Below are 17,812 nucleotides of genomic sequence, written 5' to 3'. Positions count from 1 at the left end.
AATACCAGTTTGGTATCTACTTCTACGATTATCACATAATATATATGTATGTATTTTTTTTTATTTTTCAGAAATAGAGTAGACACTCTAGAATTTCAAGAATCCGATGAAGTTCCATCAATCTAAGACTGTACCGTTTTGGGCAATGAACACATTTGCCAATGTGCAAGGCAGTAAGACACTTTTCATAGCTCTTATCACCAGTTTCCTTCTCAAAAAAACCCAAGTCTTTAGCTTATTGTTTATTTTTCTACATGGAAAATATATATACAAGAAATAGCATGTATATAAATATGTATATATATATATATATACACATATACATATATATATATATAGAACACATTTATTGCACCTGATGAACCAATATTAACACATTATTGTTGCCATGGTTGACATTAGGGTTCATTCTTTGTGTTGTGTATTCTACAGGCTTGACACACGTCCACCATGACAAACACAGGATACTTCCATTGCCTTCCAGCCCCTATGCCTCACCCCTGCAACCACTGATTCTTCCACCAGCTTTTCCCAGAATGCCCTAGAGTTGAAATCATTCGGTACGGGGCCTCTTCAGATTGTTTCTTATACTTTGTGATATGCTTTTAAGTTTCCTCCTCCGCGTGTTTTTGTGACCTACCAGCTCATGTCTTTAGTCTGCTGACTCACATTCCATCGCCTGGATGTGTATGTGTCCACTTACCCACGGAGGACGTCGCGACTGCTTCTCAGTTTGACAAGTATAAAATAAAGCTGTTATAAGCATTCACGTGCAGGTTTTGTGCAACAGAGGCCTTCCACACCTTTGGGTACAATTGCTTGATGATATGGTAAGCGTAAATGGATTTTGTAAGAAATTGCCAAACTGTCTTCCCTAGAGGTGGCACCATTTTGCATTCCCACCAGCCGTAAGTGAGAGTTCTTGCTCCGCAAGAACGTGTGGTATTATCAGGGTTCTGGATTTTACATAATTCTGTTAGGCATGTGGTGACATCTCACCGCTGATTTAATTTACAATCCCCTAGTGACATACGATGTTAAGCATCTTGTCATAAGCTTATTTGTCATCTGTGTATCTTCTCTAATGAGGTGTCTCTTCAGACTTTTTTTTTCGCCCAGTTTTAATCGATTGTTGAGGGTTAAAGATTGTTTGTGTATTTGGGGGGCACCTGCGTGCCTCAGACGGTTAGGCATCCAAGTCTTGGTTTCCGGCTCAGGTCGTGACCTCATGGTTTGTGAGTTGGAGCCCACCGTCTGTGCTGACAGTGCGGAGCCTGCTTGGGATTCTCTCTCTCCCTCTCTCTCTCTCTGTGCCTGTCCTGCTCATGCTCTCTCTCTCTCTCTCTCTCTCTCTCTCTCTGCCCCTCCTCTGCTTATGCTCACTCTCTTTTCCTTTGGAAACAAATAAATAAATTTTTTTAAATGTTGTAAAAAAAAGATTCTTCCTATATTTTGGATATCAACCCTTTATCGGGCACATGTTTTCGCAAATATTTTTTCCCAGACTATGGCTTGACTTTTCATTCTATTAACAGTGTCTTTCTCAGAGCAGGAGTACTTAATTTTCGTAAAGTTCCATTGCATTTTATATTGAATTCTTGGATCTGTCTTTTAACATATTTATTTATTTATTTTTGAGAGAGAGAGAGAGAGAGAGAGAGCAAGGACAGGCAGAGAGAGAGAAGAGAGAAGGAATCCTAAGTAGGCTCCACACTGTCAGCACAGAGCCTCACGCGGGGCTTGACCCCACACACCATGAGATCATGACCTGAGCTGAATCAAGAGTCGGATGTTTAACTGACCCCCCCAGGCACCCCCATGAGTCAATATATGTGCAAGGTGTGAAGTTTTTGTCTACATCTCTTTCTTGCATGGCGATATCCATTTGCTCAGCACCAAAGGTCACACAGGGAAATGGACAGTCTGTCTAGCCCTCTATTAAAGAATTTGAATCAATGCTTAGTATCTGACAAACAGAAAACACGAGGGCCAGATGGGTTCGTTGGTGAATTTTACCAAACATTTTAGGGGAAAAAATTACGCTTATTTTCTAAAATCTTTTCCAAAAACATAGAACAAAAATGCATACGTCTTAATACATTTTATGAGGTCAGTATCACCCTGGTATCAAAAACACAGAGGGGTGCCTGTGTGGCTCAGTCGGTTAAGCGCTCAACACTTGACTTTGGCTCAGGTCGTGATCCCAGGGTCATGAGATTGAGTCCTGCATTGGGCTCTGCGCTGAGTGTGGAGCCTGCTGAAGATTCTCTCCGTTCCTCTCCCTCTGCCCCTCCCCCACTTGTACCCACATGTGCACTCTCTCTTTCTTTCTTTTTTTTTAATGTTTATTTTTTTTTTAATTTTTTTAATGTTTATTTATTTTTGAGACAGAGAGAGACAGAGCATGAACGGGGGAGGGGCAGAGAGAGAGGGAGACACAGAATCGGAAACAGGCTCCAGGCTCTGAGCCATCAGCCCAGAGCCCGACGCGGGGCTCGAACTCACGCACCGCGAGATTGTGACCTGGCTGAAGTCGGACGCTCAACCGACTGAGCCACCCAGGCGCCCCATGTTTATTTATTTTTGAGACAGAGAGAGACAGAGTATGAACAGGGGAGGTTAAGAGAGAGAGGGAGACACAGAATCCGAAACAGGCTCCAGGCTCTGAGCTGTCAGCACAGAGCCCGACGGTGGGGTTCTAACTCACGGGCCGTGAGATCATGACCTGAGCCGAAGTCGGATGCTTAACCGACGGAGCGACCCAGGTGCCCCTCACTCTCTCTTTCTTTTAAAAAAAAATATCTAAAGTCTTACAACACAAGAAAAATTCAGACAGATATCTTTAATGGATATGGACACCAAAGTCCTCAATAAACTAGTAGCAAATCATATCCAACAAGATATGAAAAGAATTCTATACCAGGCCCAAGAGGGATTTATTCCAGGTGTGCAAGACTGGTTCAATGTTAGAAAGCCAATTAGTGAAATTTGTCATCTCAACAGGCTAAAGCAGAAAAACGATATGATCACATCAGAAGATGCAGAAAGAGAATCTGACAAAACACATCATTTATTCACGGTGAAAACTTGCAGCAACGTAGAAATAGAGAGAACTATTGCAATTCGGTAACAAGCATTTACCAAAAGTCCGCGTCAAACATAATCCTTACTGGTAACAAACTAGAGGCCTCCCGCTAAGGTCAGGGACAAGGCAACCACCTCCCCTGTCGCCCCTCCTTTTCAACCTTGTCTGGAAGTCACAGCCAATACAACTAGAAAGAAAAGGGCATAAAACGTAAATAGATTGGAAGGGGAGAAATAAACTGTCTTCGTTCCCAGATGACAAGATCATCTATGCAGAAAATCTTATAGAATCAACAAAAAATTCTGGTAACCCAAAAACACTTACGGCAAGATTGCAGGATATATTTTCACATACAAAAGTTGATTGCTTTCCTATATACCAGCATTGTATACTTGGGCTTTAAATTAAAAACAAGGTATCATTTACATTAGCACCAAAAGAATGAAATAGCTGGGCATAAATCTAACAAACTAGGTACAAGATATACATGATTAAAAGCCACACACCTCTGATAAAGGCACAAAAGGGTATTTAAATACATGGAGAGAGAGTTCATTCTCCTTTTATAGGAAGATCAAAAATTGTTAAGGTGTCATATCTTCCCAACTTGATCTACCGACTCAATGAATCCAAATCAAAACCCCGGCAAGTTATTTTCTGGATATTGACAAACGTATTCCAAAGTTCATAAAAAAACAGAGTAGCCAACATAATATTGAGGGAGAAGAACAAGGCTGGAGGCTTGCCACCACCCATCATCAACACTTACTATAAAATTACAGTCATTAAGGCCATGTGATATTGGCAAAAGAAGAGACAAATAGATCAATGGAACTGAATAGAGAGCCCAGAAATAGAACCATACAAATACAGTCAACTGATCTTTGACAAAGGAGCAAAGGCAATTCTGCCTTTCACAAAAATTAACTCAAAAAGGATCACAGACCTAAATGTAACACACAAAGCTCTTTAACAGAGGAGAAAAATCTAGGTCACCCAGGGCCGGGCAATGACTTCTTTAGACACAATACTAAAAGCACAATTCTCGAATGAAAAAAATTGATAACTTGGATTTCACTAAGTTAAAAACTTCCGGGAAACCACAGACTAGTGGGAATGCAAAATGGTACAGCCACTTTGACGTGTGTTGTTTTTTTTTTTTTATTTTTTATTTTTGAGACAGAGAGAGACAGAGCATGAACGGGGGAGGGTCAGAGAGAGAGGGAGACCACAGAATCCGGAACAGGTTCCAGGCTCTGAGCTGTCAGCGCAGAGCCCGACGCGGGGCTCGAACTCACGGACCGTGACATCATGACCTGAGCTGAAGCCGGATGCTTAATCCACTGAGCCACCCAGGCGCCCTGAAATGGTACAGCCACTTTGGAAGACAGTTTGTCAGTTTCTTACAAAATTAAACATATTCCAATTATACGATCCACCAATCACACTCCTCTGTATGTACCTTCCGTAGATGAATGGATAAACCAATATGTTATATTCAGACAACAGAATCCTATTCCACAATTAAAAAAAAAAGAGCTATCAAGTGAGAAAAAAAAAGACAGAGGAACCCTAAAAGCATATTGCTAAGTGTAAGAAGCCTGTCTGAAAAGGCTACATATTATATTCTTCCAGCCATATGGCATTGCAGAAAAAAGCAAAACTATGAAGACAGTAAAAAGATCAGTGGTTTCCAGGGGCTAAGAGCAAGGGAAGGAGGGATGAACAGATAGATTGCAAGAATTTTTAGGACAGTCAAACTACTCTGGGGGCGCCTGGCTGGCTCGGTGGGTTAAGCATCCGAGTCTTGGTGGTCAGCTCAGGTCATGATCTCACGGTCCATGGGCTCGAGCCAGAAGTCGGGCTTTTCACTGGCAGCCTAGAGCCTGGTTGGGATTCTCTCTCTCTCCCTCTGCCTTTTCCCTGCTCTCTCTCTCTCTCTCTCTCTCTCTCTCTCTTTCAAAATAAATAAATAAACTTTTTTTTTTAAAAAAAGAAACTACGCTGTATGAGACTGCAATGGTGAATACATGACGTTATACATTTGTCAAAACCCATAGAATGTACAACACAAAGAGTGAACCCTGATGTAAATTTCAATTAACAATTGTGTTTCAGTACTGACTCATCAGTTGTAACAAACGTACCACTAATACAACACGTTAGTAACAGAGAAAAGGGGACGAGGGTGTTGCAAGGCTGAAGTGAGTATATGGGAACTCTGTCCATTCTGCTCAATATTTCTATAAACCCAAAACTGCTCAAAAAATAAAATTCTTTTTTTTTTAACGTTTATTTATTTTTGAGACAGAGAGAGACAGAGCATGAACGGGGGAGGGTCAGAGAGAGGGAGACACAGAATCTGAAACAGGCTCCAGGCTCTGAGCCGTCAACCCAGAGCCCGACGCGGGGCTCGAACTCACGAACCGCGAGATCATGACCTGAGCCGAGGTCGGCCACTCAACCGACTTGAGCCACCCAGGCGCCCCAAAATAAAATTCTTAAATTCAAATAATAGTGGCAGAGAGTTGGAGATTTATATCAAAGTGCTGATTCATGAAGGTTTCAGAGGCTTGAACAAAGTGAATTAGTGGGGGCTTAGGCTCGGGTCTTGAGATGGTTGGGTGACCACCCAAGGGTACGGGATTCCTTTCTGGGGCGATGAAAATGTCCTGAAATTAACGGTGGGGTTGGTTGCAAACTCTGTGAATGTGCCAGAAACTACCGAATTGTGCACTGTAAGTGGTACACTGGGCGATATGTGAATTATACCTCAATACAGCTGGTAAAATAAATTGAAAGTCCTAGATCTATGTTACAAAGTTCAACGAACAGCATTTAATAGTTTGCCTCTTGCCAGAGTGCACGTTCTAAGGTCTTAACATCTGCCTTCTTACCAGAAAGTCAATAATGTTTAAAAGTATAAAACTCCAGAGTGAACATCAATGTTTTACAGATTTCGGTGAAGGTTTCGAGAATCCTTTAAAGGCAAGAGCCCTTAAAACATTGTCCTTCCTCTCCTTCCCCGGACTGTTAGAACCAGATTTTCAAATGTCATTATTGATGACGTGGAAGTTGTTTACAATGTTAATTTGGGGTGAAGTTTTGAGCATTTGTTTTTGAAGAGAAACAATTACTGTATCCCCGCCCCCCCCACACTCGGGCAGAGAGCACATCCTCCTTCAACAGGCTACCAGCTCAGCCCAGGGCCCCCCTTCAAAGAAGGGAGTACAAAAGATAGAGCCAGCACAAACATCCATTATTGCCATCAGCTCAGTAACAGCGGTGGCTTTGTCATCAGAAGTAATGGGAAGAATGAAAAAGGAGACGATCGTTCAGATTACAGGGATTCACAAAATAAGCTCTGTCTTACTGTGGAGGACTTGCCGAGAAGAGAGATTAGATGTTAGAAAGAAGAAACATGAGAGCAACAGAGAGAGGAAGAAGGTTTGGAAAATGAATTCTCCCAATTACTGTATGCGGTTGTTTAATTTTGGGGTGTGTATCTGACAATTTGCACAGAACTGCATTCTCTTACGTGACTGAAATTGAATGAGTGTGATTCCTTTAGACGGAGGCTATCTTATAAAAGATTCTCAGAGCTAAAACTGATAATATGATTACTTGCTGGTTATTTTTAAATATCATGTGGGAATCTAACTTTTTTTCGTATCTATTCCTAGTTTATTATTTTTTAATTTATTTGAATCCAAGTTAGTTAACATATAGTGAAATAATGGTCTCAGGAATGGAACTTAGTGATTCGTCACTTACATACAGGACCTGCTGCTCATCCAGACAATGCCCATCCCCCATGTAGCCCCTCCCCCCTCCCCCCTTCCCTCCAGCAACCCCCAGTTTGTTCTCTGCATTGAAGAGTGTCTTATGGTTTGTCTCCCTCTCTGTTTTTATCTTATTTTTCCTTCCCGTCCCCTGTGTTCATCTGTTGTGTTTGTTAAGTTCCACATAGGACTGAAATCGTATATTTGCCTTTCTCTGACTTATTTCGCTTAGCATAATACATTCTAGTTCCATCCATATCACTGCAAATGCAAGATTTCATTCTTTTTGGTGACTGAGTAATATTCCATTTTACACACACACACACACACACACACACACACACACACACACACATATACATATATCTTCTTTATCCATTCATCAGTCGATGGACATTTGGGCTCTTTCCATAGTTTGGCTATTGTTGATAGCGCTGCTATAAACATTAGGGTACATTGTGTCCCTTCGAACCAGCATTTTTGTATCCTTTTGATAAATACCTAGTAGTGCAATTGCTGGGTCATAGGGTAACTCTATTTTTAATTTTTCTTAATTTTTTAAAACATTTATTCATTTTTGAGAGACAGAGAAACAAAGCGTGAGTGTGGGGGGGGGGTGCAGAGAGAGAGGGAGACACAGAATCCGAAGCAGGCTCCAGGCTCCGAGCTGTCAGCACAGAGCCCGACGCGGGGCTCGAACCCACAGACCACGAGATCATGACCTGAGCTGAAGTCGGACGCTCAACCGACTGAGCCACCCAGGCGCCCCATCTATTTTTAATTTTTTGAGGAACCTCCATACTGTTCCCCAGGGTGGCTGCACCAGTTTGGATTCCCACCAGCAGTGCAAAAGGGTTCCCCTTTCTCCGCATCCTCACCAACGCCTGTTGTTTCCTGAGTTCTTAATTTTAACCTGGGAATCTAACGTAATAGGGATGTTTAGACAGCTGGTATTTCGAGGTGATTCATATGCTTTCTACCATAGTTTCCAGCCCAAGCTCACTCTCATCTCACCAAATGAAGATCGCATGTCAGTGTACTTTTCAGCCTTGTAGGACACCCCCACCCTCGTGTTGGGGATTAAATCTTAGATCCTGGGGGACCGGATCTAAACTTGAGGAGTCTCATATAGATGGTTTGAGGGCATCGGTCAATTACCTGTTTGAATTTAAGAGACTAAAAGAGACAGTGGTGGTGATGTCACAAGGAGAGGACGTCCATTTGTGACACCTCTCCCATGTACATTCTGCAGGTGTGACTTCACTGTAACTTTATGACGAGGGCATTTAACCACCTGACAGTAAAAACCTGTGCCGTTATAAATTCTAGTCATAGTCTCCAAATGTATTACTCCAGAAACATTTGGATAAGCAATTGAATTTCAAAGGCACCTTTCTTAAAGCTTTCTTATTACATATGCATATAGATCAATTATTTACATTCTGGAAGGGTTGGAGAAATTTCTGCATATAGGCGCCTACTTTATTATTATTATTTGTGTGTGTGTGGACATGTTAGAAGAAACACTGCAGGCTAAAACTGACAGTGCTTGTGCATGGTAAGTCTGAATGGGGCAAAATACAGTGTTTTATATCTTATAATCTATGAAAACTGCAAGGAGGTAACTGGAAGGTTACCTCAATGCTAACTCAATGATGTTTGTAGCACATTGACCATTACCTATTAGCATATATTTTAAGAACGCTGACTCACATAGGAAGTATCTCCAGGCAAAAGATGTGTACGTAATGTTTCAGAGAATAGAATGAAAGTATTTTCATAATATATGTATAGATGTAAATGTACTTGTTAGCCAAAATCCATTTCTGAACCTTTATTTTAGTCATCAGACTCAGTAAAAAGATATGTCCGTGTAAAGTCAATAAGGCTCAACTCTTAACATGTATGCGTATCTGTGTAGAAGAAATACAGGTGAAATAAACCATATTCAATTATTTAAATTCGTGTTTCATCCCATAAATTGGACTGCACTGCATTATGTAATATTCCGTAAGTACTAAGTTAATACCAAAGATTGGACAATTTTTTTTTTTATCTAGATGATACGACTGGCCAGAAGGAATGACCTGAATTATTACAAACATTGCAAAAAAAGCAAGATTATTTATAAAGCCTTTTTCATCTGAAGCGTAGATCTTATGATCTGGATAGAACTTTATTTAACATGTGTATGGTTTCCTGATTTCCTCTGAAAAAACAGATATGAAATTCCTCAAAGGAAAAGAAAAGGGGAAAAAAAAGGAAAGAGCAAAAACAAGAAGCAAATTTATTCAGTTTACGTTAGTCCTCGTTTTCCGAGATCTTACTTAATTTGAAATCAATTTGAAATCTGTCGTAATATGTACCTCTTAATTAGGCAGAAGCAATTAGACAAATAATGTTTCAAGCATAGGTATGCCCAGCCACTCTGGTAATCCTATTTAAAGATGCATTAAGACAATAGGCTGTGATTCCTGAATAGAATTTAATGCAAGGAGTTCTGGCTAACAAAAAGGTCACTTCTCAAAGCCTGTGACTGATGTTACACACGTGAATTTAAAACGTGGCATAACATCTTTGGATCTAATTTTGCGTCAATGTTTGCAAGCCTAATATTGCAACTGTTAGACCCAGAAACATATAATGGGAGGAAATAAATCTATCTTCAAGTGGAATTTTTAAAAATTTTAGTTACAAAAAAAAAGTACAGGCACGAAGCTTAGAAAGTCAAATGGCGCTAAGAGGTTCACCCTGACAATTATCTTTGACACCAGGTGTGCGACTTTGGAGTCATTTAACCTCGCGGCGTGTCGGTTCCTCATCTGTAAATATGAGTATAAAGATGCTGTGAGTATCCAAGGAGCTGGTAGGTAAGAGACTAAGGACTAAAATAAAATAAAATAAAGTGACCTTCTTGATTTCTCTAAATAGGCTCCATCCTCCTTGGAACAGACTTTGAGTTCCTACTCTCAATTAAATGTAGTCTGTTTGGAGGGAAGCATATGATCCATGTTCACATTTAGTTGCAGTTAAAACTTCAAAATTTGGAACGCGTCCGCGTGCTGTCTTTTTCTCATCCTCCTTCAAAGAATATGGAATTCTTGTTTCCCCGAGGGTTTGACAGAAAACCCTCAGAACATCTTCGGTATCTGAATCGTAAGCATCTTTCAGAACTGAGTCTGAATTTACAACTGGGTTAGGCTTGTATCTTTCCATCCCAGGACGTAGTTCTGAGAACTGCTTCCGTTTCGTGGCTTCTCATAAACCTGTGTTCCTCTAGAATTTATAAAGATATGGAAATATACCTTGTGGCCTAACTATTCCACACCCTAGGCCCAGGAGGTGGTCCCTCTTGCTGGGAGGAGTGTATGGATTCATCTTTGCCCCAGAGTCTCACTGGCTCAGCTCATGGGGGCTCCGGGATCCTACTCACATGTCCTGACTTTCTCTGCAGCAGGTAGCACGGTGCCTCTCCTTAGGAGAACACATCTGGGGAAATTCGTCAGAGCCAGGGCCGGTGGGTGGGTACCGAACAGACCAAAAAGAACAGGCACAGCCTCCCAAAATTCATACGCATTCTTATACACAGAATTAGAGACACTTCAAATGTTGGGGGTTAACAGCGTAGTTATCTTCTGAACGGTAAAGAGTGCCGCACTGACTTACCAAAAGCAGGAAGTCTCCAGTCTCTGCTTCCTGTCCCAGGGCTAGGGTCGCTGGGCCCCACCCAGTTCTCTCCTCCAAGATGGTCACGGGCACAGCTCCCTCCTCTGAAACCCACAGAGTAACAGTGAATGTAACCATCCATAAAGAAGTCTACATGAACGTTTCACAAAGCAAGGGGAGGGGGAAGGGAAGTTAGCTCCAGAGCGTGGAAGGAAATTCAGTGTCAGCATGTACTTCTGCAACAGTCCTGGCATCGTGACGCCCTTCGGCCACTCTCTGCTCTCTGCATGCTTTGCTTTGCTCTCAGGCAGCACTCAGCCCGTTGGCTTCTTTCCCCGCTATCCTGACCCAGACTTCCATTTCAGAGGAATCTGAGACCTTAATATTAACCAGATGTAGAATGTAGGGAGGCAAGACACAGGATCCCTTGATAATCGGGATGGATTCCTCCTGCCCATCCCATAACCCTTTCCCCCCCAACTTACCCAGTGATTTGCAGTGACTGGTATCCCAGGAGGCAGTCGGGGCTTCAATGCAGGGGGAGCACTGTTGCGTTTGGGGGTGGAAGCAAGCAGCCCTCACCCCGGGGGTCCGACAGTTTCTAAATCCAGGGTCCCCAACTCGGGGGCAGGAAGAAAAGGGTTTGTGAGCAGATCATTAAATGGTTCATAAGTGAAAGCGGTCGCTAGTTCGAGTGCTAACCTGCTCCTGTAAAACAATACGCCAGGGAATCGGTCAGGATGCAACCCAGGGCACCGACAGACAGCCGGACGGGCCACTGCCCCCCGCACTCGGGAGAACAGCGGCCTTCACCACGATGAAGTCCAGCCGCTCCTTTGTCTTTGCCCCACTTGGTCCAGCTCGCGTCTCGAGTTGGAGGATGGCATCGGCCGAGTCCGAGGCTTATGCCTTCTAGCTGGTGGCCGTCAGCAGCTCCCAGAAGGGGACTCTGCCTCCATCCACGATCGACATGAAGCCAAGCCTCCGGAATGTAACAGCCGATCCCGCAGTTGACACGTCCGTTCCTTGCTCCCCAGCGGCTCGCAGAAGCAAGCCGGGACCCCCTGAGAGCTTCCGGTCATGCGCCGTCAATGTTCTTTTCAGTGGCCGGAAGTGGGCCCCACGGGGCTCACGTGACTCATTCACCGCAGAACCGGCCTGATGATCGCGACTCGGGGACGCGTGAATGCCACACTTTCTGGTTATCCGGGGCCTGTTGCAAAAGCGGAGTCGTTACAGGGGCCTCGTCTCTGACACTCGGCATAGAAAAAGCAGGTGGAGGCAGCGCTGTGCGTTTTCCCCGCCAGCGGTCCAGGGATGGGGCGTGTGCTCACCGAGAAGCGCTTTACTGGCCGGCCACGGGTAGGGATTTTAGGGACAGCATCCAAAATAGGAATAGTAATCCTCCCCCAGAGGAGGTCTGGCGGGGTTTCCTTGTTTTCTTCTTCAGCTGCTTTTGAAGTCATTTCCCCTCCCCCTCGAGAACCGGTGGGATAGAATCATCACGCACGTAAGCTGAACGGGCTCCTGGCCAAGCCGGTAATGACACAGATGACAGATGAGGGAGTAGCCTCGGGGACCAGCTGCCCCGGCGGGGGTCTCGTCCCAGACCTGGTCCCCAGGCCCGGTCGCAGGCCCACGCTCATCGAGTGCCCGCCACTTGGCCAACGTCGCATTGGGTTTTACAGGGAAATAGTGGCCACGTTTCCCACCCTCTTGCAGGAGGTATTGCCTTAATTTTGATAGTGAGAATGCATTAAAACAACCTTTTTTAAAATTTGATTTATTTTGAGAGAGACAGAGACAGCACCCTGGGGGTAGGGAGGGGGGAGGGAGAGAGAGAGAGAGAGAAAGGGGGGGGGAGAGAATCCCAAGCAGGCTCTGCACTGTCAGACTGGAGCCCAACGTGGGGCTCCAACTCATGAATCCATGAGATCACGACCTGAGCTGAATCCAAGAGCTGGAGACACTTAACCGTCTGAGCCACCCAGGTGTCCCTACTAGAACCCTTTTCAAGTAAATCTTTCCCCATGTAAATATGAACATGTGAATGGTTTTGGTCTGGTACACTCGATAACATGCAACTAAGAGGATGAAGGAGTACAATCAAATTAAAAGAGAAAAAAACAACCACTCTCTCCTTCCTCGGTAAAATTGTGTCTCAGAATAACCGGGCTTACGAAAGCTCGAAATACAAAGGCTCCTGATGAAAAAAATATGTGATTGGGAGAGCTCCAATTAGACACTTTCTAAAATATTTCTCTTTCTTCTGACTAGAGTATTTTAAGCTGCAGAGAAGCTCGTTAGCTGGAATGGGACTCATTGAGGACTGATCCTTCAGAGACAGTGCGGAGCCAGCCTGCCATCAGGCACGTGTGCGGGGGACGCATGCAAGGTAGGCTCTCTGTGCCCCAACGTCTGGCAGAAACCTCACACCCAGGCGTGAAGGCAGTGGGTGAGGACAGAGGGCGCCAGGGGGGGGAAGGACAGAGGATGGCTCTCAGGGAAGATCGCGGGTCCGGGGCCAAATAGTCTTGGACTTGGCCAGTCCCCAGTTCCGGGCGAACTTGGAAATGTCACCAGATCTCTTCAGAGTGTCCCAGAAAATGTCTCTGCGCGAAGGCTAAATTCTCCGCCAGCTCCACAACTCTGTGTTCGTCATTGAATTCGTTTGCTGCAATTTACTGTGTAAACCTTTTATGGTCCTCTTTAAATTTCAGGAGCATTGGACTTGTCACTGATCTGGACATCAGAGCTCTACAAAATTGCTTAAATTAATGAAAAATTCCATATAGCCCAATGTCGCGTGTCTTAAGAGACTGCCTTCCTGTCCTGACGTTACTCGTTGATTACTAGATTTATCTGCACATGGTTAACCTATCTCAAAAGTGAGCAAATATTATTCAGCAGAGTAATATTTCTAATACAGTGTGTCAAAAGTTACATTAAATTCTCCCTGAAATATAGTCCCCTTACAAAAACTGTGCTTCTTTTATTATATTACCAATGATAAACTGACTGCCTCAAAGTTGAAACTCTCTTGAACAGGTGAGCGCTCTCAAAAAACACTTTTACATAGAATTTTTCTTATTGTAGCACATCGATTTTTTTTGAGAGAGAGAGAGAGCACACACACGAGTGGGAGGGGGCAGAGGGAGAGAGAGAGAGAATCTCAAGCAGGCCCAACACAGGACTCGATCCCACGATCCTGGGATCGTGACCTGAGCCGAAAGCAAGAATTGGTCTCTCAACTGACAGAGCCACCCAGGTGCCCCATGCATTGCTTTCTTAATTGTTTTGTTTGGAAATAATTAGAGATTGGCAGGAAGTTGCGAAAATAAAGCAAAAAAAGCTCCATATAATCTTCATCCAGTTTCCCCGAGTGGTTGCATCTTACGTAACATCGGAACACTATCAAAACTAGGAAACTGACATTGGTACGATGTACCTGTGTCATTTTATTGCACGTGTAGCCACCACCACAATCTGGACACATAACTGCTCCATCACCACAAAGATCTCCCTTTTGCAGCCACGCACGCCCTCCTCCCCACCCCAGCCCCATCCACCATCCATCCCTACAACCCAGCAGTCATCTACCTGTCTCCTTTTTTGTCATTCTGTCATTTCAAGAACGCTGTATAAATGGACTCCTACAAGATGTGCCTTTCAAAAGCCAACTCAAAAATTAGCTTTCATCATTCGGCCTAAGGTCTTTGAGATCCAGCCAAGTACCTGCACATATCAACAGTTGATCATTTGATTGTGGAATAGTGATCTGGGGTATTCGTATGCTATGGTTTAACCGTTCACTTATTCTGGACTATTTGGTTGATTCCAGTTTATGGTTATTACAAATAAAGACGCTATAAACAATCATGAGCACATATCTGCATGGACTTAAGTTTTAATAGCACTTGGATAAATGCCTAGGAGTGCAATCACCAGAATAAACCCCATTTGGACACGGTGTATGATTCCTTTTATATATTGTCAAATTCTGTTTGCTCATGTTTTGTTAAGGACTTTTACACCTATGTTTATGAGGGCCGTTGATCTGCAGTTTTCCTCTTTTGTACAATCTGGTTTTTTTAAGTTTTTTTATTCAAATTCCAATTAGTTAACATAGAGTGTACTATTAGTTTCAAGGGCACGCTGTAGCGATTCAACATTTCCGTACATCACCCTGTGCTCATCACAGGTGGACTCCTTCATCTCCATCGTGTATTTCACCCATCCCCCCACCCTCCTCCCCTCTGGTGACCATCAGTTCGTTCTCTACAGTTAAGAGTCTGCGTACAGCCTGGTTTTTATATCAAGGTACTACTAGCCTTATGATATGAACCGGGAACCATTCTCTTTGTCGACTTTCTGGAAGGGATTGTGGAGATTGATGCTAATTCTTCTATGAACATCTGGTAGAATTCTCCAGTAAAAACATCTGGGCCTGGAAATTTTGCTGTTGGAAGTTTTTTCGGTTATGAATTAAATATCCTTAATATAGGTTTAGGGCTCTTCAAGTGAGGCAGTCCATGTTGGGTGAGTTGTGGTAATGTCTGGTTTATGGGGACGGGGGAGTATTGTAGCACTGATCTATTTTCTCTAAATTATCAGATGTATGTGGGTGGAACTGTTCAAAGTATTCTCCTAGTATCATTTTCACATCTCCGGGGTCTGTAGTGATAGCCCGTATCCCAGGTATTGGTAACTTGCTTTTTTGTCTATGTCAGTTAGTAGAGGATTGTCAATTATAGTGATCTTTTCAGAGAATCAGCTTGTTTTCGTTGCTAGTCTCTATTTTCCTTTTCTATTTTATTCATTTCTGTTCTTATGATTCCCTTCCTTCTGCTTGCCTTGACTTTATTTTGCAACTATTCTTTTAGTTTCTTGATACGATAGCTTAGATTTTTTGAAGCTTTTTTTCTTTTCTAATTATACGCATTTAATAAAATAAATTTCCTTCTCAACAAAGGCTTTGCCTGTTCCACAAAGTTTGATATGTTATATTTTTATTTTTATACAGTTTAATGTATTTTATTATTTCCCTTGAAATTTCTTGAAATTAGAGGTGTATTGTTTATTTTCTAAGTGGAAATGTTCCTATTATCTTTATTTTACAGTTTTATTTTATTACAGTTTATTTTACAGTTTAATGCATTTTATTATTTCCCTTGAAATTCCCTTGAAATTAGAGGTGTATTGTTTATTTCCTAAGTGGAAATTTGCCTGTTATCTTTATTTTATATTTCTGGTTTGATTCCATTTTGGATGAAGGACACATTGTACATGATTTAAATTCTTTTAAATTTGTTGAGATTAATTTCATTGCTTAGGATATGGTCTTTTCTGGTTTACATTCTGACAAGAATGTGTTTTCTGCTATTGGCAGGTGGAGTGTTGTATAAATATCAATAAAATCCCATTGATTCATGGTGTTGTTGAGTTAGTCCATATTCTTGCTAATTTTCTGTCTAGCTTTTCTATCAATTAATTGTTGAAAGAGGAATGTTGAAATCTCCCAACTATAACTGTTGATTTGTATATTTCTCCTTTCAGTTCCATCAGTTTTTGCCTTACATATTTCATGGCTCTGTTGTTTGGTGCATATATATTTAGGATTGTTACATCTTTTTGGTAGAGTTGACCCTTTTATCTTTACATAATGTCCATCTCTGTTGAAGGCTTGAATAGAACAAGAGATAGAGGAGGGAGAAATTTATCCTTTTTTTTCCTGTCTCATTGCTTAAGCTGGAACATCTCATTTCATTTTCTCCTGCTCTTGGACTAGGATTTATACCATCATCTCCCCTGGTTCTGAGGCCTTTGGACTTGGACTGAATTACATCAGCAGCTTTCCTGGGTCTCCAGCTTGCAGAAAACAGACTGTGGAACTTCATAGCCTCCAGAGTCATGTGAACCAATTCCACATAATAAATTTCCATATGTGTGTAGAGATAGATATATAGATATAGATTAGATATAGATATAGATATAGATATCGCTCTCTCGGTATTGACCGTGGTTCCAGAGAAACAGAATTAAAAAGGTAGGTTTTCTGAATTGTTTCTAGATTTCCTGGAATTGGTTCTCTAATCTGATATTTTAAGATGTGAATGAATCTGTTTCAGTAGTAAAGAGAGCACTGATAGTCCATTGTGTGAAATATTTATAGAAACATGAAAAATATCTGCATTGGATGCTTCTAACATTATAAAGAGGCTAAATGACTCTCTATATAACACTTTTGAACATTTGTGGAAAACTAACGTATATGATTTTGGTTGATTGCTCCTAAGGTCATTGGACAAGATGCTGAAAGAAAGGCATGAGCTTAGGGATTCGAATTCCCAGTTCAAATGCCACATAAATGACCTAAGAGTGTCTATGTGCATCCTAAAGGAGACCGTCACCTCCTGTTGCTACTGGGCTGGCACACACGCACAGAACCTTATCATGCACCTGGTTGAATTACAATGCAAGTTGAACTCCCAGCCTTGAAGGGGGTCTCCTGTTAAAATGAGGCCATTGATTGGGAAAGGGTAAGATCCTGTAAGTTGGTACAGGCGCTGTGGGAAGATCCTGATGAAGCTGGGGAATAGACCTTCTTGTGGTGAGACTCCTTTATCAGCATTATTGTCCTCCTCACTTCTGGCAGAGATGGCCTCTGCAATATGACTTATAAGGAGGTGTGCTACACTCTAGAATAACTACTTTGGCTTTATAATTTATACCCACAAAATTTATACAGTTTTATAATTTATACAGGAGGAACGTGTGTGGGAATGGATAGTAAGGATGTGAGATAATGGAAGAAAGAACTCATTAAAAGTCTGGATCTGAACTTAAACAGATCTGCATTTAAAATATTTTTTAAAATTTTTTAACGTTTATTCATTTTTGAGAGAGAGAGACACAGCATGAGCGGGGCAGGGGCAGAGACAGAGGGAGACCCGGACTCCAAAGCAGGCTCCAGGCTCCGAGCTGTTGGCACAGAGCCCGACGCGGGGCTCGAACTCACAAACCGTGAGATCATGACCTGAGCCAAAGTGGGACGCTTAACTTCCTGAGCCCCACAAGCGTCCAGAGCTTCTGCATTTAATGTCACAGCTCAGGGAATTAGAAGGGGCTCTAAATGGTTAGTTGGTTGACCAAAACGTGGACCAAAACGGGGCCCACGCTGATTGGCTCTACAGCCTACTAAATTGTTTTTAAGTTTATTTATTTTGAGGGGGGGCGGGGCAGAGAAGAGGGGGAGAGAGAGAGAACCTCAAGCAGGCTT

At 42.5% G+C, this 17,812-nt stretch overlaps 2 long non-coding RNA genes across 4 annotated transcripts in view; one reads left to right on the top strand and one right to left on the bottom strand.

Moving 5' to 3' along the window:
- Nucleotides 1-11,597, bottom strand: part of LOC109493685 — a 38,231-nt gene extending 26,634 nt beyond the window's left edge. The window contains exons 1-2 of one of the 2 annotated variants that reach the window (XR_006588716.1): nucleotides 11,019-11,597; nucleotides 10,534-10,637 (exon numbers count right to left, since the gene is read on the bottom strand). This is a non-coding gene — a long non-coding RNA (uncharacterized LOC109493685). The remainder of the gene's footprint in view (nucleotides 1-10,533; nucleotides 10,638-11,018) is intronic. The other variant, XR_002147990.3, reaches the window with a different exon arrangement.
- Nucleotides 11,598-11,620: 23 nt separating this feature from the next.
- LOC123381569 lies at nucleotides 11,621-16,684 on the top strand. 2 transcript variants are annotated; one of them, XR_006588717.1, is made up of 3 exons: nucleotides 11,621-11,895; nucleotides 12,811-12,928; nucleotides 16,322-16,684. It is a non-coding gene; the product is annotated as an uncharacterized LOC123381569 (long non-coding RNA). The 2 variants fall into 2 exon arrangements; XR_006588718.1 differs by lacking the exon at nucleotides 16,322-16,684 and adding an exon at nucleotides 13,254-15,513.
- Nucleotides 16,685-17,812: the final 1,128 nt, after the last annotated feature.

This window comes from Felis catus, chromosome D4, assembly GCF_018350175.1.
Source record: "Felis catus isolate Fca126 chromosome D4, F.catus_Fca126_mat1.0, whole genome shotgun sequence".
Taxonomy (NCBI): Eukaryota; Metazoa; Chordata; class Mammalia; order Carnivora; family Felidae; genus Felis; species Felis catus.
Note: the sequence above shows the minus strand (reverse complement) of the source record. Positions and strands in the feature narration are given on the sequence as shown.